Genomic DNA, 24,171 nt, shown 5'->3' with positions numbered 1-24,171 from the left:
ACTAAATTTCCAGTGTTTGGCTCAGGAAGGCCTCAGACTCCTCCCAACCAACAGCTTTACTTCTGTTTCTGCCCTGTGGATAGGCTTGGCTATCCTTGGGCCCTGCAGCCCAAGACCCAGGAGCCCGCGAGGAGAAGCCCCCTGGGACCCAGGATGACAAGTACATGGCACACCTGCGTGTTCTAATTTTGTTCACAACAAATACACATTATCTTTACAATAACTTACCCCTCCCCCAAAGTAAAAGTCTGCAAGTGAGCCTACACGGGAGAGCACCGGTGGGTGGGCAGGACACAGGACCCAGGGCTCAGGTCAGAAATGTCCAGCACCCTCTGCTCCCCACCCCTCCACCATGGGGGTTGGCTTTGGGAACTGAGCCCTTTCCCCGAGGAGGCCAGGCCACAGATGGGAGTTGGACACCCTGGACCAGTGAGCCTGAGCTGCCCTGGGTTCTGAAGACCTGCAGTCTGGGGGTGGACAGCTGGGCACCGAGTACCTGGGGTGGGAGAAGGGGAGGTGAAGGGAAGGGACCAGGAAGGAACCAGTGCAGCTTCCCCGGCCACGCGGAGCTGCTAGGCAGCGTCGCCTTTAAACAAACTCCTGTTCTCTCATGTCCCTCCTGGCTCCCCAGGCCTGCTTTCCCAGTATATATTGGGCTGGCCCATCATGGGAAGAGAGCTAAATAAGCCACCCCACTTCGACCCCACCAAACCCCTCCTTCGAGCAAATAGGAAACTCAGAGCCCCCCAGCACCCACTGTCAGCAGCTCCCAAGATGTTCAACATGCGCATATCTGCCAAAAACTATTCAGGGGGAAAAAAGAGAAAGTCTTTCTACCTTTTATTCAGCCAATTTTTCCCGAGGCACTGTGGGCTCTCTAAGAAAAAGAAAAAGAGAGAAAGAAAGAAAGGGGAGAGAATTAGAATCAATGTCGCCATCATACATCTGGTTGCTAGCTGTGATTTGCCCATTGACTAGTCAAGTCTGGAAAAGGAGGCATTATCTCCCTGGGAGGCCGAGGAAACCTGCCCAGGTTAAACTCTCGCGGCTGTCTGTGCGCTGGCAGGGCTGGGAGTCTGCATTTGATTTAACAGGCAGAGACAAAGGGAAACAGAACACCCTGGGCCTGCCATCCAGATTTTCCAAACTCATGTTTCCCTGCAACTCTGGGGCACTCCTTTGTGTTTTCTCTCTTTCTTCCCTTTCCCGCAAACTCTGAGGTACCTCTTCTCTTCTTCCCCACCCCCACCTGGTTTTGAGGTTACCTTCAAAGGGGACTTTGTGGCTCCCTGCCTCCCCAGGTGCGTCTCTGTGTAGAGTCATGGCCTGCCAATCTATTTTAACAGTAGTCAAAGGAGAACACAAGGAAAAGTGGATGGGCTGCTGCTGTTGCTTAAAGAGAAGTAAGACAGTTCTAAATCCCAGCAAACACATGATTTCAGAAGCCACCATTGTGTGCTGTTTGGAATTAGGCGCTGCTTCCAGGAGCTTCCATCGGCAGGAGCAGCTCGGAGCTGGTGGCGGAGTGGCAGGGCCCAGGTATTAGCTCCTTTTATAACCCAGGAACCTGGGATGCGAGATATCAAGGGGCCTGCCTAGAGCTGCAAAGCTGATTCCTGGGGGCCTGGGGGCTGCACACGTGTGTCTGGACTCCTGATCCCGCCCTTTTCTCATCGGGCACTTTGGAGATTAGAAATGAGGGTGCATGTCTGTGCATGAACGTATGTGTTTTCTCTGGACTTAAATTTTCCTTATTGATTTTGGTAATGTTTCATAACTGTATATGTACATATCTTGCACATGATAAAATACACATAACATTTTACCATTTTAACCATTTTAAAGTGCACAGTTCAGTGGTATTAACTGCATTCACATTGTTGTACACACCATATCTGGTTCTAGAACTTTTTCATCACTCTGAAAGGAAACCACATACTCATTAAGAAGTCACTCGGCATCCCCCTATCCACACTGTGTGTGTACTTTAAACAAAAATAAAAAAACCCTTAACATAAACATGTTAAAAACAACCGAAAAGCTTCCAGAATCAAAAGGTAGTCAACTGGGCCTCTTTCTTACAATGCAGAAAATCACCGTCATTACCGTCATCAATATCACCAGGAATGGTGTTAAAAAAGACGAAAAACAAAAGAAAAAAGAAATCACCAGGAAGAACAGAGAGCTGCTGTCACTTATTCTGTACATTTTATGTGCCAGCTGCAGGCACCATTCTTACCACCCCCATTTTTCAGATGAAAAAACTGAGGTGCCCTCGGTTAAGTGACTGCACCACCAGTAGCTGGGGTGGCTGGGTTTCCCCAGCAGGTTTCCACTGTGCTGCACTTCCACCCATGGAAAGAGGCACCCTGCTCTGCAGGAAGTAAGAATTAAAAGTGGAAGGGGAACATTTAATGCACAGATTTTGCTTGGCACATGGTAAGAGTTTGTGCAAATCACAAGGCACTATCTCATGGGAAACCTGTTCCCACCCGCCCCCCGTCCCCACACACACAGATACCAGCCAAGGCAGGGATGGCTGTGGGCCAAAGTGTTGCTGAACTTGAGCCACAAACGAAGTGGCCATCACTGATGTGGCCCCCCCAACAGCCACTGTGTTGACTGGCATCCCTGCCACCCCCAGCCAGCTGGCAAAAGTGGCTTTTCTGGCACGTGCCCACATGCAGCTCACAAAGTGACTGGGTGAGATTGGAAGGCACCGTCGAATGAAGGCGTCCTTACAAAATGAGTCGGATTGAATCAATCAACTTGCATCAGCCGCTGCCTTCAGTTGATTTGGGGGATTTTCTTATTGTTGACTCTTCCCTTTTTTTTTTTTCTTAAAGTGAGTTTTCCTCTCAGTTCAATTCAATTTAGTTCCATTTAATTCAATCCATCCAGCCCCAGTGAGCAGACATACGCACTGGCTGGAGCATGGGTCTGGGCCAAGCCTGTGGGAGTCGGATTGGAGGAGCCTGCTCTGCTGGGCAGGCGGCTGCAGGGCAGGAGAACGCAGGCTGGTCCAGGATGTGAGACGGGGCACTTCATCCCTCCCTGCCCTAGTCTCTCCTCTACCCAAACAACTTCCATGACCACCCTCCTTTATCCACTGTGTCCAACCCACAGATTTCCTCTAGGCGCCAGGGAATCTGCTGGCCTGGAATTCCCAGTCTCTGGGGAACATCAGCCCAGATCAAGGTTGGCAAGGCAGCCCCACCCTCACCCTACTAGCCTCCACTGGTCCTAAGGTCCTGAGTCACTCCTTGAAAGTGAAAGTCACTCAGTCTTGTCTGACTTTTTGCATATTTGCAAAGAGTGCACACTCTTTGCACATATTCCATGAACTATACAGTCCATGGAATTCTCCAGGCCAGAATACTGGAGTAGGTAGCCTTTCCCTTCTCCAGGAGATCTTCCCAATCCAGGGATCAAACCCAGGTCTCCCGCATTGCAGGCAGATTCTTTACCAGCTGAGCCGCAAGGGAAACCCAGTGTTTCCACAGTTATCAGGGGCCTCATTTGGCCAAAGGGAAATATCTGATACCTACGCATTTTGAGGGGCTTCCCTATGGCTCAGACAGTGAAGAATCTGCCTGCAGTACCAGGATTCGATCCCTGGGTCAGGAAGATCCCCTGGAGAAGGGAATGGCTACCCACTCCAGTATTCTTGCCTGGAGAATCCCATGGACAGAGGAGCCTGGTGGGCGACAGTCCATGGGGTCGCAAAGAGTCAGACATGAGTGAGCAACTAACACTTTCATGCCATTTGAATCCAGGGGTTACAATGATTCAGTCCATGTCAGAAGACTCAGAGGCAGGGGCCCATGTCCATCTCCTCTGTACTTTGAAAGACCCAGAACCAGAGGGACAGTTGGGAGGCCCTGGTGAGCCTGATGCCTCACACGAGGGTCCAGCCTGTTCTCCTAGCGCTTCAGGCTGAGCCTCCTGCTCGTCATGGTCCGCTGTCCGGGTACAGAATTTCCAAGGTAATGAAGGTTTTCCTTATGCCTCCCTGGAGGTTATTGCTACCTGGAAGGAAAGGAAGTGGGCTCTGTGCAGACCCGTCCCCGCTGTGGCCCAGCTGCCCTCCTGGAGTGAGCAGCCAGGGATGGGCTGACTCCGATGGGGCTTGCCTTGCTTTCTGAGACAAATACTGGCTTCTCCTTCCCTCTTCCACACCCCAGCATCTCCTACCCTCTACTCTCTCACCTCACCCACCTGTCCCACCACCCCATCTGTGAGAGGAGGGAGGGAGGAGCCTGGGGCTCATCCTGATTGATGGGCCTTGCTGACAACATCCACCCGTGGGAGTGCCGGTGGGTCAGGAACCATGGGGCTGACTCTCAGCCTCACAGTTAGCAAACACTGCTCTCGGCCGCCCAGCGGGATAATCAATTATGGAGATTTTTGCCACCATGATCAGGTTCGTGGAGAAGCACAGCTCATTAGACCAGGAGCCCTGAAGTTCCCAAGCACAGCCGAGGAAAGACTCTTTAGCAAAGTCCAAACAGAGTAAGATGTATTTACGAAGCTCGGGGGGTCTCCACCCAGCCCAGCCTGCACTGCTACAGCCTCTGCGTGACGTCTGCTGAGCTACAAACTGTGGACTTCCTTGATGGCAAGGAGTTACGCAGAGCCGAGCTGCTTTCCGTCTATTGGGGCAGGAAGTCCCCTCCGTGTGGCACCCACTCACTAGGCTGTGACCCAAACACCACCCCGCAGAGGCCATATCTCAGAGGCCCCAGAGCCTGGCACAGGGCCAATACAGAGAGATGGAGGCAGTAGATGTTCGGTGAAGGAATGAATGAATGAACCAGCAGGCAAGTGTCTGCCACGAGGGATCATGACCAGATGACCATTTTGAGAAGCAGGCCTGGGTCCTTCTAGAGTGATATTTGCTCCTGGGGATCCCATCATAAAGGGACACTCACCCCCATGGGGACCATTCCTCATGGTCTCCCCACTCAGTTCTCCTTCACCCCAGATTCCATTAGTTCACAGCTTAACTTGCCACCCTCACCCCCGTCCCCCTCCAATGCCGAGTTTCTCTTGGGCTTTTCTCTACAATTCTCCTTAACAGCATTAGTATCTGTCTCTATTCAACTCCATTCAAATGAAAGAGGTCATTCCCTTTAACCTGTGTTCTTTTCTGTCCATAAATCAGTGGATTTTTTTAAGAAATTAATTTACTTGTATCACCTTTGGGATGAAAAGAATACATGTCCTGCACCCCTATGTTCGTAACAGTCCTATTTGCAATAGCCAAGATGGAGGAGCCTGGAAGGCTGCAGTCCATGGGGTCGCTGGGTGTCAGACACGACTGAGCGACTTCCCTTTCACTTTTCACTTTCATGCATTGGAGAAGGAAATGGCAACCCACTCCAGTGTTCTTGCCTGGAGAATCCCAGGGACGGGGGAGCCCGGTGGGCTTCTGTCTATGGGGTCACACAGAGTCGGACACGACTGAAGTGACTTAGCAACAGCAAGACAGGGTAACAAATTAAATGTCCATCAACAGATGGATAAAGAGGATGTGGCACACACACACACACACACACACACACACACTGGAACATTACTCACCCATAAAAAGGAATGAAATAATGCCATTGCAGGAATGTGGCTGGACCTAGAGATTATCATATTAAGTGAAGTAAGTCAGACAACGGAAGACAAATACCATATAATATCAGTTACATGTGGAATTTAAAATATGATACAAATGAACATACCCATGAAACATTCACAGACAAAGAGAACAGACTTGTAGTTGCCAAGTGGGTGAGGGTGGAGGAGGGAAGGGTTGGGAGCTTGGGATTAGCAGATGCAAACTAGAATATCTAGGATGGATAAATAATAAAGTCCTGCTATATAGCACAAGGAGCTCTAGTCAATACCCTATGACAAACCAGAATGGAAAAGTATATGAAAAAGAAAATATATGTGTAACTGAGTCACTTTGCTGTACAGTGGAAATTACTACAACACTGTAATTCAACTATACTTCAATAAAAGTTTGTTTTAAACCCATTGTTAGTGTGCATCATGCAATACGACCTGCCAGGAAAGATTCCCTTCCGCTGTGGTCCAGACCCGCCCGCAGGTGACTCTCCCGTGGTGCACCCTGGACCGCCTCACTCCCGCCCCAGCCAGGTGCCACGTCTCTTGACTATGGGGCAGGAGGAGAACGGTATGGCGAGAGCAGAACATGGAATTATGACTGACTGTGACTTCAACTATTTGCTAAAGTCAGTTTACCAGTAGTCATCTTGGCTCTTGTTTATCAAGCATTTATCCTGTGCCAGACACTGAATATACATGTCAAGCCTCATATCAGCCCACGAGTTAGGCATTATTATCCCCAATTTCCAGATAAGAAAAAGGATGCTCAAATGTTTATCCAGGTCCATTTCACTTTAAGTCCCAGCTACCTCACCACACCCTCCTGTACGTTTAGCGGGGAGAGGGTTTATAGAATCCATCATACTGGAACACCTGTGTTCTTAGCTCAACCGTTAAGAATAACCAAGTTGGCCACAGATGCCTGCATTCCGGGACAAAGAGAAAATGGCCTGTCCTGGCGGGAGTGTTTGAGAGAGGAAGAGCTTGTTGACGCTGAAGGCGATGAGGAAGCTACTGGTGACAGTAGAGACCCATTTCTGAAAGAGGAAACTTGGGTGTCTGAGTCAGCTTGGGCTGCATAATAAAATACCGCAGCTTGGGGGGTGCTTAAATGGTTCTGGAGGCTGGAAGTCTGCAAATGGGTGCCAGCGTGGTTGGGATCTGGTGAGGGCCTGCTTCCCCACTTGCAGTCGGCTGCCTTCCTGCTGTGTCCTTGCATGGATGGGGAGAGAGCTGTGGTGCTGCTTCTGATGAGAAAGACACTAATGAAGCAGTAATTCCATCCCGGGACCCCACCCTCCTGACCTCATCCCACCCTAATCACCTCCCAAAGACCCCACCTCCGTACACCATCACAGCGAGGGTTAAGGCATCAACCTGAGAATTAGGGGCGGGGCGGGGGGTGGGGGGAAACAAATGTTTAGTCCATGGCACTCAGCTCCCCAGCATCCATGCTTTCCTTTGCTTTTTTCTCTCTGTGTTTTCCCAAATGTGCAGCGCTGGGGCTGGCCTCTTGTTTATGATCAGAGCAGATTTATCTGGCGTCATACAAGCTGCTGCAGTGCAGTCGCCAGCCCAGGAAGGATCTTGGGGGCCCCTTGCCCACACTGGTCACGCTGCTTGTTAAGAGTCCCTGCTCAGAGAGCCTGGGGCCCTCCCCTCACCTCAACCTTCTAGGGAGGGGCAAGGCCAGGTGGACGGTACAGAGGCAACGTTAAAAACACTGCCTGTCCACTGCCACTCTTGTTGTATTACTTTGGATTTTATTAAATAGCCCATATTGTGCTCTCTAAGGGGAACTGGAGGTGAATGGTGCAATTTTATAAATAAAAAATTAACCGTGGGTGGCTTAAACACGACTTCTGATGATGGTCCATCACAACGCCAGAGCTACCTCAATTTAAAGGTTGTTTCTTCTTTATCTTTATGAAAAGAAATTCACCTTTGGAGAGAAGAGGAGAGGACAAAAGAGGAGGGGAGGGTAGAGGGGAGGAGGGGAGGGGAGTGGAGGGAAGGGCTGGGGAGGGATGAGGAGGGCTGCAGGCTCATGGCTCAGAGACCCCGAGGCACTGCAAGGGAGTCTGAGGTGTTCTAGCAGGTTCTGGTCATCAGAGTGGATGCAAGGTTGTCTGGGATTCTGAGCACACGGAACACAGCACAGCAGGGGACGAGCCACCCCCTTTGGGCCCCTCAGAGCGGCTGGGCAGGAAGGAGCTTACTCTGTTCTGGCAGCAGCCCAGACCCCTCTCCTAAAAAGACCAGGCAGGGCTCAGGGACCTCCCTCAGCCAGAGTCCCCCCTTCAAGTCCCTCCAAGGCTTTAGTCCTGCTCCAGGGGGCAGGGAGCAGGCAAGCCCATCTAGCTCTCTGCCTGCAGCGGGGCCCCGTGGGCCTTGCAGCAGTAACTGCACAGCTGACATCCACCGAGTGTGCGGGCAGAAGGTGGGGAAAGTCCAGCCACCCACTGCGGTGCATGTGGCTCTGGTGCCCAATGGCTGCCAAACCCTTCTGTCTGCTTGTGACTCCCTGGCCATCCCTTCTCTGCCCTTCTGTGACCAGCTGGCTCTCCTGGCTGTGTTGGACTTTGCAAACTCTGAAGCTTCTGGATCCCCGCCTGGCCCAGCCTCATGGCCCCTGAGCTGCCCTGGCCTTTGCCAGCAGCCCTGGAAGCTGTCAATCACTCCTGTAGTATAGGAGGCTCTGTCTGGTGGGATGAGGTCAGCAGGCAGCTAGAGGGGAGGACCCCATGTTAGCTGAACTCAGCATGGACCTGGGGCCCAAGGGAGCCCACTGGTCAAAGGCCCGGCGGCACTGCCAGCATCTGAGCTGTCCAGCAGCCCTACCGCATGTCACCCTCCTGCACTGGGGCCGGCCGGGGGCAATTTTCTCAAGGTGGACATGGCTTGAAGGAACAGAATGCCCAGTGCTGCCAAGTGGATAGCAGATGGTGGGGGGTGCCAGTGAGGGAGGGACCAGACACTCCACTGTGGACACAGAAACCACTCAAGAACAGAGTCAGAGAGGAAAGGCAGGGGTGGGGGTGTGGTCTCTCCTCCCTGAAGAGCTTTCTAACACACAGCCCCTATTGCTCAGAGCCCAGCGTTGGGTTCCATACAACCCACCTGGCCATCAGCCCATGGACAAGATGCCAGCTGCACTGGGTAGAATGGTACCCCCAGAAATGCGTGTCCCTCTGGAACCTCAGAATGGGAGAGAGGGTCTTTGCAGATTCAGCTAGTTAAGGGTGGAGATAAGAGCATCCTGGATTAGTAGGTCTTAAGTCCAATGAGAGTGTCCCTATAAGGACCAGAAAAGGAGCAGACACAGGCTCAGAAAGGCCATGTGACGAGAGGCAGCACCTGGAGTGATGTGGCCACAGGCCAAGCCGAGCCTGAGCTTCAGAAGCTGGAAGAGGCAGGAAGGACCCGCCCCTAGGGCCTTCAGAGAGATGGTGGACCTGCTGACAGCTTTATTTCAGGCTTCTGGCCTCCAGGAGTGTGAGAGAATAATTCTGGGAGTTGTAAGCCTCATAGTTTGTGGAAATGTGTCACAGCAGCTCCAGGGCACTAATCTCGCCTCCTCCAAACATCTTAGAATGATCTGGACCTTTGCCCCGACCCTTGCTGCACCCGTCTCATCCTGGCCTGTGCAGCCTCGATCCAGCCCCAGGAGCGCATTTCCTCCTGCTCACTGGCCCTCCGTGACGTCATTCTGACCACGCCCACTCTCCAGTGCTCGCCCCTCCAAAGAGCTGTTCTTTCTAATGCCAGCTAGAGGGGAGGCCGTGGTCCAAGGAGCCGGACGCTGCACACCCAGTAGGCTGGTGTCTGGCAATCGGATCCCGAGAAACAGCTTTCAGACTGAAAGGCTCCAGGAAAACCGTCGTTCCCTTGAGGGGTACTTTGAATCCACTTTTTAATTTGTTTGGAGTTTTTTGAGTTTTGTTTGACTTTTTTATTGTGGTAAAATATATGCAACAATTTTTTTTTTACCATTTTAGCCATTTTTAGGTGTACTACTCAGACAGAAATATGATCACACCATTGTACAATCATCACCACTGTCCATCTGCAGACCTTCTTCATCCTCCTAAACTGAAACTCTGTCCCCATTAAACATTAACTCCCCAGCCCTCCCCCAGCTCCAGAACACTTCCATGCTACTTCCCGTCTCTGTGAATGTGACTCCTCCAGGGACCTCAAATGAGTGGAATCACACCGAATTTGCCCTTCTGGGACTGATTCATCTCACTGAGTGCAGTGTCCTTATAGTTCCTCCACGTGGCAGCAGGTGTCAGAATTTTATACCTTTTAAAGGCTGACTAATATTCCATTATGTGGATAGACCACATTTTGTTCATTCATCTGTCGATCAACATGTTGAGCCACTTTTAAAAACAGCGAGAATCATAGTATCAGCCATATTTTCCTCTGTTCTTTGGCTGTTAGCAGGTTCAGAAAAAAAAAAAAATGTGGCTCAACTTTGCCAGTTGTATTTCAAAGCCCCACAGGCAGCTTTTTCTGTTCTATTTCTCTTTTTCTGTTCTTTGATCTTGACTTCTACCTATTGACACATTTCCATTTTATTTAGTGTGGTTTTAAAAATGGATGCAAACCCATCTATGGGACACAATGGGGATACCAGCTAAGAGCGATCGCCATTGTGCATTCTCCAAGCTGTCCTTGATGCCGCACCAGCTTTTCTACCCACTGAAGAGCACTCAGCTTTACAGCTCTGCTGTCTCCAACTCCGTTCATTCATTCACTCAACAAACATGCAACGAATCCAGGTGGGAGGGGCACGGATGTGTATAGCTCGACCATGGGGGCGAGGACACCTTTGACTGCCTGGTTTCCTGGTCACTTCCAGCGGGTTCTGACTACAGGGTTCTGATTACTAGGTTCTGAGGCTGGGTTCTGATTATGCTGAGGAGGCTGTTCTTTCTAATGAAGGTAGAGGGCCCCCTCTGAGCCATTCCCCAGGGAGCTAGGGGCTGCCACGTTCTCTTCAACACTCGGCTGAAACGGAGTTCAGTGATGGCCAAGTCTGGGCGGCCGTCCCAGTCTCCACTTGGCTCTGGTCCCTTATGTTTCTTTAAAAGCCAGAGGCCTCTGAGCACAGAGAGTCAGCCAGGGCGGTGTTCAAAATCACAGTGGGGTTGTGTCTCCTTGTAGGTGCTCCATGGAAACCTGACGATGTACTTCTGCCTCTCCTTGGCATGCCAGGTCTGGCCGGAGGACAGGGCCCCTCTACAGAAGCGTGGGTGGGATGCTGACCACCTGTGCCCTGAGCAGCATGGGTTGGGGGTGGGGAGGGTGATGGAGAGGGCAGAGGAGTTGAGTTAATACACAGGACAGACAGCACCAATCAGCACGCAGACGGTCTGCTATACTAGCTTCTTAGATGAGCATGTTTCTCTATCAATAATTTAGACATATCCTTTCTCCTCTGGGAGACAGGCAAAATCTCATTTCCTGAGCAAATCCCCTAAGAAACCAACCTGTTCATTCCTCTAAGATTTTCAGAAATCTATCTCGATCAACCTACTTATAAAATAAAAGTAGAGACTCAGCTGAGAGGGCTGGGAGCTGGGCAGCAGGGCAGCTGTCTGTACAGATCATGGTAGCCAGGTGGGGTCCAGGCTATGTCCCAGTTCCAAGCTGGGAAGTGCAGCTAGCCCCATCCTCCTCCACTAGCCTGTAAATGCCACCAAGAGGATGTGCAGAGAACAGAACCAGACTGTTTGATGTTGACACAACTACTAGATAATCGGTTGAAGAAATAGAGAAAACCCAGGCAGAGATGCCCATTTTAGGAAAAATCTTGGGATGGGGTGTGTGCTCAGCCGCTCAGTCGTGTCTTACTCTTTGCAACCCCGTGGACTGTAGCCTGCCAGGCTCCTCTGTCCATGGGATTCTCCAGGCAAGAATACTAGAGTGGGTTGCCATTTCCTTCTCCAGGGGATCTTCCCAACCTAGGGATCGAACCTGAGTCTCTTAAGTCTCCTGCATTGGCAGGTGGGTTCTTTACAACTGAGCCACCTGGGATGGGGTGTCTGCAGCTTTTTCCTGCTCCCCAAATGGAAGGGAGACCTTGGTTGTGCTGGGTGCTTATGTCAGAAGTTAATCCACCATCCAGTCCCACCTGGGGTGGTGGTGAAATCTTTGGCGAGTGCCTCTGGGTGCCTCAGTTTACTCGTCTGTAAAGTGAGGTGGCAACGGAGCTGCCCTCCTGGTGCCTTTGTAAGGAATAAAGGAGAACAGGCTTCAGCATGACGCCTGGACCATTACTGGGGAGGATTTCACCCCCGTGATGAGGTCATGAGTCTGCACTGTGTTCTTCGTGGGCTAGGGAGCCCTCTGCACAAACTCATCACAAGTCATCCCACAAGCTGACAGGTGGGTGCCTTTGTCCCTGGATGCAGGCAGGGAAGCTGGTGCACCTACAGTGGCTGGTGGTCCTGGGTGGCAGAGGCGTCACTGTCACTTTCTTTGGGAAACAAGGCTGGAGGGGAGTGATGGGTGTTGATATGCAGAGGGTTCAGAGTCCGGCCTCAGTAACCAGCAAGGTCCAACCTTCAGAGTTCCGTCTCTAGTCTCAGAGCTCTGAGGGCTTGCCAGGCCCCCTGGGGGACTGTGCCCACTGCCGACCCCCTGCTGGCCAGGTCCTATGTCTGAGCTGGGACCTGCCACCTGAAGGCCAAGGAGGATCTTCCTGCCAGCTTGGCCATGGCAAGGTCCCCGCCCCTGGGTCAGCAACATTGCAGGCCTGCCCCTTTCTGCCCCTGACAAAGGACTCCGGAGACCTCTAAACCACCAAGCCCAGCAAACCACTGCTGGAAGGGCCGTGAAGCCTGGGACCTTGGGCACAGCCAACCACTGCCTGCTGGAGTGCTGGTGGCCAAGGAGTGCTTAGGTCTTTAAAGTCACACACATGTGCTTGGGCTGCAGGTTGGGGGCAGGGGGGTGCTGCTGAGCTGTGAGAAAAATCAGAGCCCACTCTGCACCCCCTCCTTCTGTTCAGCATGTCCCAGGAGGTCCTATTCCAATCCTGCTGCATAACCACATCTCTCATTTTCTGTATCTTGATGCTTTGACACTGGGGCACTGCCAACCTTGGAGGGACTGCCCCTCCCACTGCTGGCTAATTCCACGGCAGACAACACTCCGTGCCCATCTTTCATGTACAACCCAACCAACCCAGAGCTCACACCCCCAAGTCCTCTACCGGGCTCTCACTCTCCAGGCCACTGTCCACCGGCCCTAACCACCACAGGGCCAGGTATCGGATGCTTGGGACAGCCTGTCTGCCTGGAACCCACTGAAATGACTCAACCAGCCCATCCTGATCCTGCTCACCCTGTCACACCTGTCTGTTCCCTTGGAAACCACAGCTCAGGCTCTTGCCCACATATTCCCATTCCCTCTGCCTCTGATCCGTCCTGGTGCTGCCCACGTGGCCTACGTGGCATGCCTCCTGTGTTTCTAGGGGACTATGAGTATAAAACTGTCTCCTCGCATGACAGTCACTTTTGCTACTTTGTGCCCCCTAGCTCACCTGATTCAAGCAAATCTTGGGTCCTCTTAGTACCTGCCAGCCTCAGGTTGTAAAGGGTGATGCCGAAGTACTCTCCTGAGGGCGAGGGAAGACTCAGTGCTTGGTGCAGCTTAGAGGCTGCCGGCTTGGCTTGATTGCTGCTGCCAGAACCACCTCTAAAGGACTATCACTGCTCAGCAATTACCTTTTGGGCTTAACACATCTCTGCTAGTTTTACCAATTTCAGTCTTCCATTGGAATCGGCCTCAGAAGTAAAAAGTGAACCTGAACTTCTATCAGACCCATGTCCCGGTGAGCACCTGCCTGCAACTGACCTTCATTGACAAGCAGCTAATTTGCGGATTGTGCCTGTATGGACAGTCGGGTCTATTTAGTAATAGATAGACTCTGTCTTGAGGGGCTTCCCTGGTGGCTCAGTGGTAAAGAATCTGCCTGACAACCAGGAGATGTGGGTTTGATCCCTGTGTCAGAAAGATCCCCTGGAGAAGGAAATGCAGACCACTCCAGTATTCTTGCCTGGAAAATCCCACAGACAGAGGAGCCTGGTGGGCTACAGTCCATGGGGTTGCAAAAGTCAGACACAACTTAGTGACCTCACAAGAGGCAGCAGCCTCTGTCTTCTGCCACACTGAAAGCCTTTCCTGAGATGGACGGAGAACACGGTCATTTGTGAGTGCATTCATGTGCACATTCCTAAGGTCCTGAGGCTATTGGTCAAGACTTTAAGTAGTAATAACAAAAATGACTTTCATTGTAGGAGGAGGCCCTTACGAGGACTGTTCAACTAGCAGATCTTGAGATGCAGTGGACAAGCCATCAGGGGAAGTCAGGGGTTGTTCAGTGCTGAATGTATGTTTGCTTCCATGGATATGCGTGTTGGGGGAGGCTCACAAACCCTGCCTCGTGTGGAGGACATCTGGTTTGTAGAAACAAGGGAGTAGAGTTGGCTTTCTGGGTATTTCAGCTGGTAAAGAATCCACCTGCAATGCAGGAGACCCTGGTTTGATTCCTGGGTCGGGAAGATCCCCTAGAGAAGGATTAAGCTACCCACTCCAATATTCTTGGGCTTCCCTGGTGGCTCAGATGGTAAAGAATCTGCCTGAAATGCAGGAGACCTGGGTTCGATCCCTGGGTTGGGAAGATCCCCTGGAGGAGGGCATGGCAACCCACTCCAGTATACTTGCATGGAGAATCCCTATGGACAGAGGAACCTGGTGGGCTACAGTTCATGGGGTCACAGAGTCGGACATGACTGAAGTGACATACACACAGGAAGGGTTCCCCGTCAGGCTTCTTGGACAGACAACCCTCTCCGGGGCTCTCCCTGCTCCCTAACTGCCCACTCAGCCTAAGTGGCTCTCCAGGCTTCCCTCCCATTTGCATCCCTCTTCCCAGTGACACATGCCTGGACCTTCTTCTCTGTGCCCTGGCTCCATCCCCCATCTGTCTTGCAAGAACTCCTACTTCCAGGTGTCCAGTCCAGCATCCCCTGGTCCCTTCCAGATATCACCGCCTGGTTACCTATGCTAGGAGACAAGCAAACTAAAGATTTAAGACCAAGAAAGTCCCCTTCCCCCATACCTCCTGGTTCAGCCAATGATGCTGATCCAGGACCCCAGACTCAGAACTTCTGGGCATCCTCACTTGTGCCCTCCCTCATCCTCCCCAAACTGTGCTCCTGGCTTCTATCTGTTCTCCCTCCTCAGCACCTTTGTACCTGTTTGTTCCTCACCACCTGGCAAAGGGCCCCTTCTCTCCCCAGAACTCTCTGCAGCCTCTGAACTTGCTCCAGACCTGGAGCCCCTCCAGGAGTCTGGCCCCAACGTGTGGCCAGATGGGTCTGCTTCACTGCAAACCTGACCCTGTCACATACCTGACAGCAGTCTGCAGGCTTGGGGAAGGTTCAGACCTCTTCACCTGGTGCCTGAGGCTGCTGACACCTGGTGCCAACCCGCCTTTTCACCCCTGCCTCCCCCATGGCTCCCCATCACATATCTATCTCAGGTCAAGAGGAGAGTCCTCCAGGTCCATGATATGCTTGCCCGTGCCTGCAAAGACCTGTTCCTTTTCCTCCAGCCATAAACTCTTCCTCAACTGAATTATCACATGGTCTCTGTCAGCCTTGTCTTTCTTGATCTCTCAGCAAAATGGCAGTCTGTTGAGCAGACCCTCAGGCCTCCTGGGCTGGCCCCACATGCTCCTGGTCCTCCTCTTGTGACTCCAGCCTTCCTTCTCCATTCCTCTTACAGCTCCAGCCTCTTCTAGTGGGTGCCCCAGGGCTCAATCCGCCCCCTTTCTCTTCTTACCCTTTACCTTTTCCTTGAGCTTCTCCATCACCACTCTGACTGCAGTTACCACCTGCATCCCAGGGATGCTGGACTTGGCACCTGCAGCTGAAGTCTCTGAGAGTCAGGCCAACTCAACCAGCCTCTTCTCTCCTCCAACCCAACATGCTCAAGGCTCCTGGTCCTACCTCAGCAGATCCATTTCAATAAATGGAGCCATCACCCAGCCAAGTGAGCAGGTCACCTGGGGGCCACCCTGGCCTTCCCTGTTTCACATCATGTCCATCATCGATTCTGCCAATTTGGCTTCCAGAAAGCCTCTGGCATCATCTACTTCTGTCTACCTCTATGTAACATGTTGCTTATCTGGCTCCTAAACTATCACTTCTTAGCAGTGGCCACAGGACTGGAAAAGGTCAGTTTTCATTCCAATCCCAAAGAAAGGCAATGCCAAAGAATGCTCAAACTACTGCACAATTGCACTCATCTCACATGCTAGTAAAGTAATGCTCAAAATTCTCCAAGCCAGGCTTCAACAGTACGTGAACCGTGAACTTCCAGATGTTCAAGCTGGATTTAGAAAAGGCAGAGGAACCAGAGATCAAATTGCCAACATCTGTTGGATCATAGAAAAAGCAAGAGAATTCCAGAAGAACATCTGCTTCATTGACTGTGCTAAAGCCTTTGACTTTGTGGATCACATCAAACTGTGGAAAATTTTTAAAGAGGTGGGAAAACCAGACCACCTGACCTGCCTTCTGAGAAATCTGTATGCAGGTCAAGAAGTAACCGTTAAAAGTGGACATGGAACAACGGACTGGTTCCAAATTGGTGAAGGAGTACATCAGGCTGTATGTTGTCACCTTGCTTATTTAACTTGTATGCAGAGCACATCAAGTGAAATACTGGGCTGGATGAAGGACAAGCTAGAATCAAGATTGCTAAGAGAAATATCAATAACCTCAGATATGCAGATGACACCACCCTTATGGCAGAAAGTGAAGAGGAACTAAAGAGCCTCTTGATGAAAGTGAAAGAGGAGAGTGAAAAAAAACTGGCTTAAAACTCAACATTCAAAAAATGAAGATCATGGCATCCAGTCCCATCACTTCATGGCAAATAGATTGGTTAACAATGGAAAGAGTGACAGATTTTATTTTCTTGGGCTCCAAAATCACTGCAGATGGTGACTGCAGCCATGAAATTAAAAGACGTTTGCTCCTTGGAAGAAAAGCTATGACCAGCATAGACAGCATATTAAAAAGCAGAGATATTACTTTACTGACAAAGGTCCATAAAGTCAGTTCAGTTCAGTTCAGTTGTTCAGTCGTGTCCAACTCTTTGAGACCCCATGAAGCGCAGCACGCCAGGCCTCCCTGTCCATCACCAACTCCCGGAGTTTACCCAAACTCATGTCCACTGAGTCGGTGATGCCATTGAACCATCTCATCCTCTGTCGCCTCCTTCTTCTCCTGCCTTCAATCTTTCCCAACATCAGGGTCTTTTCAAATGAGTCAGCTCTTTGCATTCGGTGGCCAAAATATTGAAGTTTCAGCTTCAACATCAGTCCTTCCAATGAACACCCAGGACTGATTTCCTTTAGGATCGACTGGTTGGATCTCCTTGCAGTCCAAGGGACTCTCAAGAGTCTTCTCCAACATTACAGTTCAAAAGCATCAATTCTTCTGCACTCAGCTTTCTTTATAGTCCAACTCTCACATCCATACATGACTACTGGAAAAACCATAGCCTTGACTAGACGGACATTTGTTGACAAAGTAATGTCTCTGCTTTTTAATATGCTGTCTAGATTGGTCATAACTTTCCTTCCAAGGAGTAAGCATCTTTTAATTTCATGGCTGCAATAAAGTCAAAGCTATGGTTTTTCCAGAAGTCATGTATGGATGTGAGAGTTGGACCATAAAGAAAGCTGAAAGCCGAAGAATTGATGCTTTTGAACTGTGGCGTTGGAGAAGACTCTTTGAGAGTCCCTTGGACAGCGAGGAGATCACACCAGTCGATCCTAAAGGAAATTAGTCCTGAATGTTCATTGGAAGGATTGATGCTGGAGCTGAAGCTCCAATATTTTGGCCACCTGATGTGAAGAACTGACTCATTGGAAAAGACCCTGATGCTGGGAAAGATTGAAGGCAAGAAGAGAAGGGGGCAACAGAGGATAAGATAGTTGGATGGCATCACCGACTCAATGGACATGAGTTTGAGCAAATTCTGGGAGATGGTGAAGGACAGGAAAAGCTGGTGTGCTGCAGTCCACGGAGTTGCAAAGGGTCAGACACAACTGAGTGACTGAACTGAACTGAAACCATCACTTCTTACGTGAACCAGCCCCCAGACGGTTTCCTGAATTAACTGCAGCTCCCACTCAGCAGCCAGGGTGACACTCTCATGATGGAAATCTGGACATGCCCCCTCCCTCCTATTAACACATGTGTGCTGCTCCTCAAAGCAGCTCCCCTGGCATGCACCGTCTCCTCCTGCAGCAGCACCCAGCGTTTCCCAGAGAGGGGTTAGAGCCAGGCACAGCCAACTTGCTGCTTCCTTGAGAACCCCACCCCCACCCCAGACAAAGCCAAGGGGAGGACACGGATTAATTTAACTTTTAATTACATCCACTTAACAAGATTATCCAGCTGAGGTTAAAAAAAGTCTGCCTCCCAGATGAAAAAAAGCCCTCTCTTTATCTATTTATATCCACTATATACATAAGCAGAAACGAATATTTCTTTATGGACCATTAAAGATTTAATGTTTAATTTATAGCCACTTTCTCTGGCGGGGTGTCCAGGCACAATGTCAACATTTTTAATTAAATGAAAAAAAAATTTTTTATCATAAAGATATATATATATATATTTTAAAGCCATATTTGTACCAGTTAGCAACAGACCCGATTTGCTGCTCTGGGAGGTGTCATTGGTGGGAGAGAGTACTGGGAAATGGGGAGACGTCTCTGGAGTTTCAGATCACAGGCCGGGTGGTTAGTGCCCCTCTGGGGATGGAGGGGAGGTGGGGGCAGCCCCTGCCGTAAAAGCCCAGCTATGTGGCTGAGCATGGGAGGCTCTGGATTGTTTGTTGAGTACCCACTGCGTGCCAGGCACTCTCCTCGGTGACTGACACACTCACACAGCCTCAGTTCTCCCAACTATGGTCCAGGAGGCAGGGGCAGGGTGGGGGCCAGGGATCACCATCAGTGAAGCTCAGTGAAGCAGAGCAACCTGCCCGAGGTCACACGGCGGAAGTAAATGGATGAGGAGCCACGTGCGGACCCAGACCAGAGCCCCCAGCCCGAGCTCTTCCCTTTTCTCACAAAGCCTGCTGAGAATGAACTCAGGAAGGAGACTTCTGACCGCTGTGTGTCAGACTTCTTCTGAGTCATCAGAAGTGACCAGTCACCTGGGCATAAGCAAGGAGCTATGCCAGGGGGACTCGGTCACAGATGGGTCCCTAACACCCGGGTTCAGTGGGTCCCAGCAATCATTCATGGAATTTCAAAGTTCGTGAGAGTGAGGGTGGCTTTCTAGGAGGGGCTCAGGGGTCCTGGCATCAGGGAGCAGGGACCCTGAGGTCTGCAGGAGGCCAGCTGCTGTCTAGCTCTGATCCCTCCTCTTCACCACCTTGCCCCTTGGTGGCAGCAGGTAAAGAGAGTCACTTGCTCTGAGGGCCCCCTGCTGTAGCCTAACCCTAGCCCTTCCCTCAATCTGGAACACGTGGCCTTAGGGTGCAGCTCACAGCTGCCTGGCCAGACTCATGCATGCTGACCTTGGGTGTAGATCGAGGGAAGGACAACTAGTTGTCCAGCCCATCCCTGGCCCCATCTGAGGGTCCTGGGGGTGGAGACGGAAGCTGGCCCCTGAAACAAATTGATCGTGTCCAGGGCGAGCTCTCAGGGCACTGCCCTCCTGTCCTGAGAGGACTCACAGCTGACCAGGGGCCACTGGTCTGCTGCCACCAGGGGTCACTCCTGAGTCCTTTCAGCAACTCCTGGATTTAGGCCCTCTCTGTGCAGCGTCAGGCCAGGCCACGGGCGGTGATGGACCATTCACAGCCGTGTCCCTGTGAAACCGGCTCTCCTGTGTGGTTTCCGCATACTGACAAGGCCACTGCCTGGCTGGTGGGATGAGTGGATAGCCTGACTGTGCAGGCAATGGCCACTCGGGGTCTCGCCACAGGCCTGACGCTCTGGGGAAATTGTTGGGCTTACAGGCCAATGCAGTAGATGAAGTAACACCTGCCCGGGGCCCTACCTTACTTTGTTGCAGCTCCAGGGAGGGTCTGGATAAGACCTGTGCGCCCAGAGACTCCACCCTGGGCAGGGATGGTCGACCATACAGGAGGGCAGGCGGCCTGTTCTGAGGGCCCAGACTGGACTTTGCTGACTTCCCTGCCCCCAGGCTGCCTGACCCTTCCCTTCTTAGCTGACCCCTCTGAAGCTTAACCTCTTGCCAGGTCTGTCCTGTAGGTCCTTCTCTGGCCCACACCTTTCCCAGCCTGGTCATCCCGTTTCCAGGACAGGAAACAGTCAGGTGGCTATGTGATCATGCGTGTGTGTGTAGGTTGTGTGTTGGGGGTGGGTGTAAGGGGAGCACAGAGTAGTCAGGGAGGGGGCACTGGGGGTGACGGTGAGGCCCCGCCCAGCTGGGGTCAGAGGACACCAATGACATCGTGAGGGACACTCGGACATTCCATCTATCCTGCCACAGCTGTTCAGAGAAGTAACGTCTCAGGGGCACAGCCCAGACTCCCCCGTTTTTCACTCCAGAGCACCGTCCCTGCCAGCTGTACTCAGGGGCAAGGCCATGTTAATTTGAACCAAGGGTGGAAATTAGAAGCAGCCAGAAGCCGGCGGCCTTTAATGGGGTGCTACATCTTCCCCTGCTGCTGGCACCTCCAGGGGCAGACTCGGGGAGACGCTGAGTCAGCACCTGGATGGGCAAGGGCTGCCCGAGCTCAGCAGCTGGCAGTTGGCTTGGCCTCCCGGGCGTGCTTGTTTCCAGCTCCAAAGGCACCACAGCTCGGGATTGGTGTCCCGTCCTTTCTCCTCTCCCTTCTTCTTTCCCAGCCCTGGGGGAGGAAGCCCCTCCTGCAAGTCCCAGTGGCAGTGGTGCTGCTGAGACTGGCACTGAGTCCAAACCAAGCCCACAACCTTCATCTCCTGCTTCGGGGCAGAGTTCACGCACCCTCTACTCGCTGGAGCCAAGGACAAGCCCAGCTGCCATCCCTGCTGACTCCCTGGGTTCCTCCTGCCTGGGGCGGGGAGGGCCTAGGTCCTCTCATCCAACAAACTCTGAGTCACAGTCCTCTAAGAATTGGGGAGCTACCTTCCAAAGCCACGAACTTCCACGGTCCAGAGGAAACCAGGCTTGCTGACGGGCCGGCCACGGTGGTCCATCTTCTGCGCACCCCCCCAGCCCTCCAGGGTGCCCCCACCCCGGCCTCCACCTCCATTAGCTGTTGAGGTCAGACACTTATTAGCTCTGTTCTTTCCTGCAGGGAGGCAGGCGCGTGTGCTCGTCTCTGGAGCTTCTATTCCCATAAACCGACCCTCCATTTCTCATGTGGATCCACTTTAATTACGAAGCTAAATAACGAGAAGAAAATATTAAAATTAAAAAAAAAATCTCTACACAAAGCAAGTTTGCTTGTGCCGGCCACTGGCTCCCAGAGCCAAGGCACAGAGCGAGGATGGCACCATGCCACGCACTAAAAGCATGCGTGTCACTAAATCAATAATTCATTTACTTTAATGAGATAAGTACTTTGAAAACTAATTGCAAACCTGCTCCATTTACTCCGACCTGTTACAGCCCTTAATGTAAATCGCAGAACCATTGCTGTGGGAAGGAGAGAGTCTCTAGGTGGAAGACACTGTCATCTTCCTCCCTTTTCTCTAAGAAAGAGAAAGAAGAAGTTCTCGATGGGGGTGGGAGAAAGTGGGGACCCGATGAACTCCATCCCTCCACCCACCCAGCAGTGGCCCAGTGCCCCTTTCCGCTGCCAGAGGGGAAGTCACCAGGGAAAGTGAGAGGATGCAGAAACATGTGCTGATACAAAGTGACTGTCCTAAGTCCTCCAGATCTTGGAAAGTCGAAGCATGAGCCCTTAGCCTCCTTCCCCTCAAGCCCCGAGCCTCAGGTGGAATGCATGGCCTCAGAGAAACCTGTGCAAGGCTGAGCATCCTTAGGAGAGTATGGCCAGCTCATGTTTGGTAAGTGAAATCCCGAAGGGTCCTGAGTGTTCTGGCAGCACACAAGCTGGGGACCAGAAAGGCGGTCTGACTAGCAGGCACCGGCGAGTCAGCTAGCACAGCCTGTGCAGAGATGCACGCACCATTAGCAGAACGCTGAGGTTTATCGTCTACCGGGGCTGGCAGAAGAGCCACAGGACCCATGGGGCTGGGAAAAGATACCCAAGTTCTCCTTGCTGTCCTTTGCTGTTTGTCTTCGGGCAAAGAAGAGCAATAATGGCACATTTTCCCCAGATTTTTATGTTAGGGGAGTCCCAAATCCTTTTCTTGCTTTCTGTTTTCTGGCCTTACTGGAAATCGATTCTAATTCTTCAACATAAATCCAAGGGTACTTCTTGACATTTTTAGGAAGAACCCACATAGTTTAGAGACTTTGTCTCTAAAATGTCTTGGAGAATACAGAAGCACCTATGCCTGCTTTGCGGTGAGATGCTGGTCTGGTTGATCTCTAGAGCTGACCTGGTGCAGGGAGCTCTGTGCCTACCGGCCAAGCTGAAGCATTGGCGAGTGGCCTGCAATGACACCCCCAGGCTTGAGGAGGAGGAGCCTGGAACTGTGCCCCTGAAACTCACAGCCCACTCACCCCTCCTGTACTGGGGCAAGAGCCGAGGATAGAATCTCCCTCATTCGAAAGCGCCAGGTGTGTAGCTTACCCATCACTGTCAGGATTACTGCTGGTACGATTTTGCCAAGAATGTGCTAGATCAGCCCCAGCTCACTGGGCGTCCCTGGAAATAGAGGATAATTTCCCCAAGCTGAAATGGAGCCAGGGGCACAAATGGTATTCTGGGGCAGATCCTGGCCAATTAAAAGGGGCAATGGGTTCTGGGGGCCGAGGGGAACAGCGGGAACTGGATTCTTCTCAGTTGTGCCAAAGCAGAAGAGGGGCAGGCCCTTTGGGAGAGGGGGGTGCAACACCCCAGAGTATGGGAAAGGACCCTGGGGCGTCTCAGTGGAGGCTCGCTGCCACAGAATCCTACCTGCTCACCCTCCTGCTCTGTCGGTTGCAGAGAAGGGGCTGGTGCCCAAGACATCTTGAATGTGACCAGCTACCACAACCCCAGCCTGTGGAGGGGAGGGGAGAGCCGCTGCTCCAAGTTATGTTCAGAGACCTCGTCCCAGAAAGCGTTTCCTCAAAGACCCCCTGTGTCCTCCAACCTGAGCAAAGGCTGCTCTTCCTAGGTGGTGGCCGCTGGTTTTGCGATTCTACCTCGAAAGTCATTGCTCGAAACCAGAAATGTCAAAATTCTCTTTCTATTTTAAATGTTGCACATCGGGCTGAACTGTGTGTAGGAGTGGAGAGAGCAGAGTGTTTGCTGAGTGCTGTTTCTCTATACTCACACCTTCCTCCACCCCGAAGCACTGACTGAAACCCAGAGTGAGCTGTGACACCACCTGACTTCTGTGGACGCCACCCCAGAGGCTGCACTCTCCCTGGGGTGAGCGGGGGATGGGGGAGGGAGTGGGTCCAGCACTGACTCCAGGTGGAGCCGGCCTGGCAGGACCTGAAATCCACATGGTGAGATGTCCTGGGTGCCCAGCCCCTCTGGGTCAAGTGCAGCTGCCCACAACATGAGGCTAATGAGAAAGGTCATGGGGTAGGGGCACAGAGAGGGGTCATCACCTAGAGAGAGCCTCTTCTATTTTTGCCTTCCATGCTGCAAATCAGTCTCATTTGGGAGGCACCGCGCAACACGGTGGGAAGGGCAGGGGCTGGGCCTTTGGGGGGCTGAGGAGGGACTGCTTTGCAACATGGAAGGGAGGGGTGCGCGGCCAACACAGGAAGAGTGGCAGCGGGCAGAGAAGGGGCACGGTAGCAGCAGACACACTTCCTTTTGCTGAACCTGCAGTCCTGCACGCCCCTCGGAGGTGAGCGATCCTGTGCCCGGACCATCTGCGTACACCGGCAACAGGACGTTGCCATGTAACCCAGTCCAGACGGCTTCACACATGTCAATCCGGGCCCTCAGGGGCGCTTCTCACAGCCTGCCAGCCTTCACTGCAGCTGCCGCCGCCCCAAGCTGGGGCCGAGGGTCAACGAGGCAGGTGGTCTGAGTGGCCGCAGGCTCTGGGAGGGGAGAGCAGACCTTCCCAGCTAGGCAATGGTGGGGCCAACCCACAGGGGCTTTGGCTAATGGCTGCCACTCTGAGGAGCTCATTAGCGGGAGGAAGGCTGCCAGGTCTATGAGCAGCCCCTGGAGGTGGTGAGGGAGCCAGCAGGATCATCCCAACCCCAGCTCTTCGGCTGTGTCGTGAGTGTCAGAGCCTGGGAGATCTGAGCCAGCAGGTGAGACAGACTCATTGCTCGTCCCATCGTGCCAGGGTTAATCCCCAGCCTCAACCCAGGCCTGATACCAGAGCTGCCCCTTGGTGAGGTCTCTGGATGGAGCTCCAGGACCAGGGGCTGGGACCCAGGTCTCCCCTGCGACATCAGGCTTCCAAGC

At 52.2% G+C, this 24,171-nt stretch overlaps 1 protein-coding gene across 6 annotated transcripts in view; it reads right to left on the bottom strand.

Annotated features, from left to right (window-relative positions):
• The window catches only part of RBFOX3 (RNA binding fox-1 homolog 3), a 440,093-nt gene that overhangs the window by 128,717 nt on the left and 287,205 nt on the right, over nt 1–24,171 (bottom strand). For 5 of the 6 annotated variants that reach the window (XM_061389818.1, XM_061389814.1, XM_061389815.1 and 2 more), the window contains one exon: nt 838–877. The exons of the other annotated variant lie outside the window; for it this stretch is intronic. The gene's annotated coding sequence lies outside the window, so the exon portion shown is untranslated. The remainder of the gene's footprint in view (nt 1–837; nt 878–24,171) is intronic. 6 annotated transcript variants of the gene reach the window in all.

This window comes from Bos javanicus, chromosome 19 (genome assembly GCF_032452875.1).
Source record: "Bos javanicus breed banteng chromosome 19, ARS-OSU_banteng_1.0, whole genome shotgun sequence".
Classification (NCBI taxonomy): Eukaryota; Metazoa; Chordata; class Mammalia; order Artiodactyla; family Bovidae; genus Bos; species Bos javanicus.
Note: the sequence above shows the minus strand (reverse complement) of the source record. Positions and strands in the feature narration are given on the sequence as shown.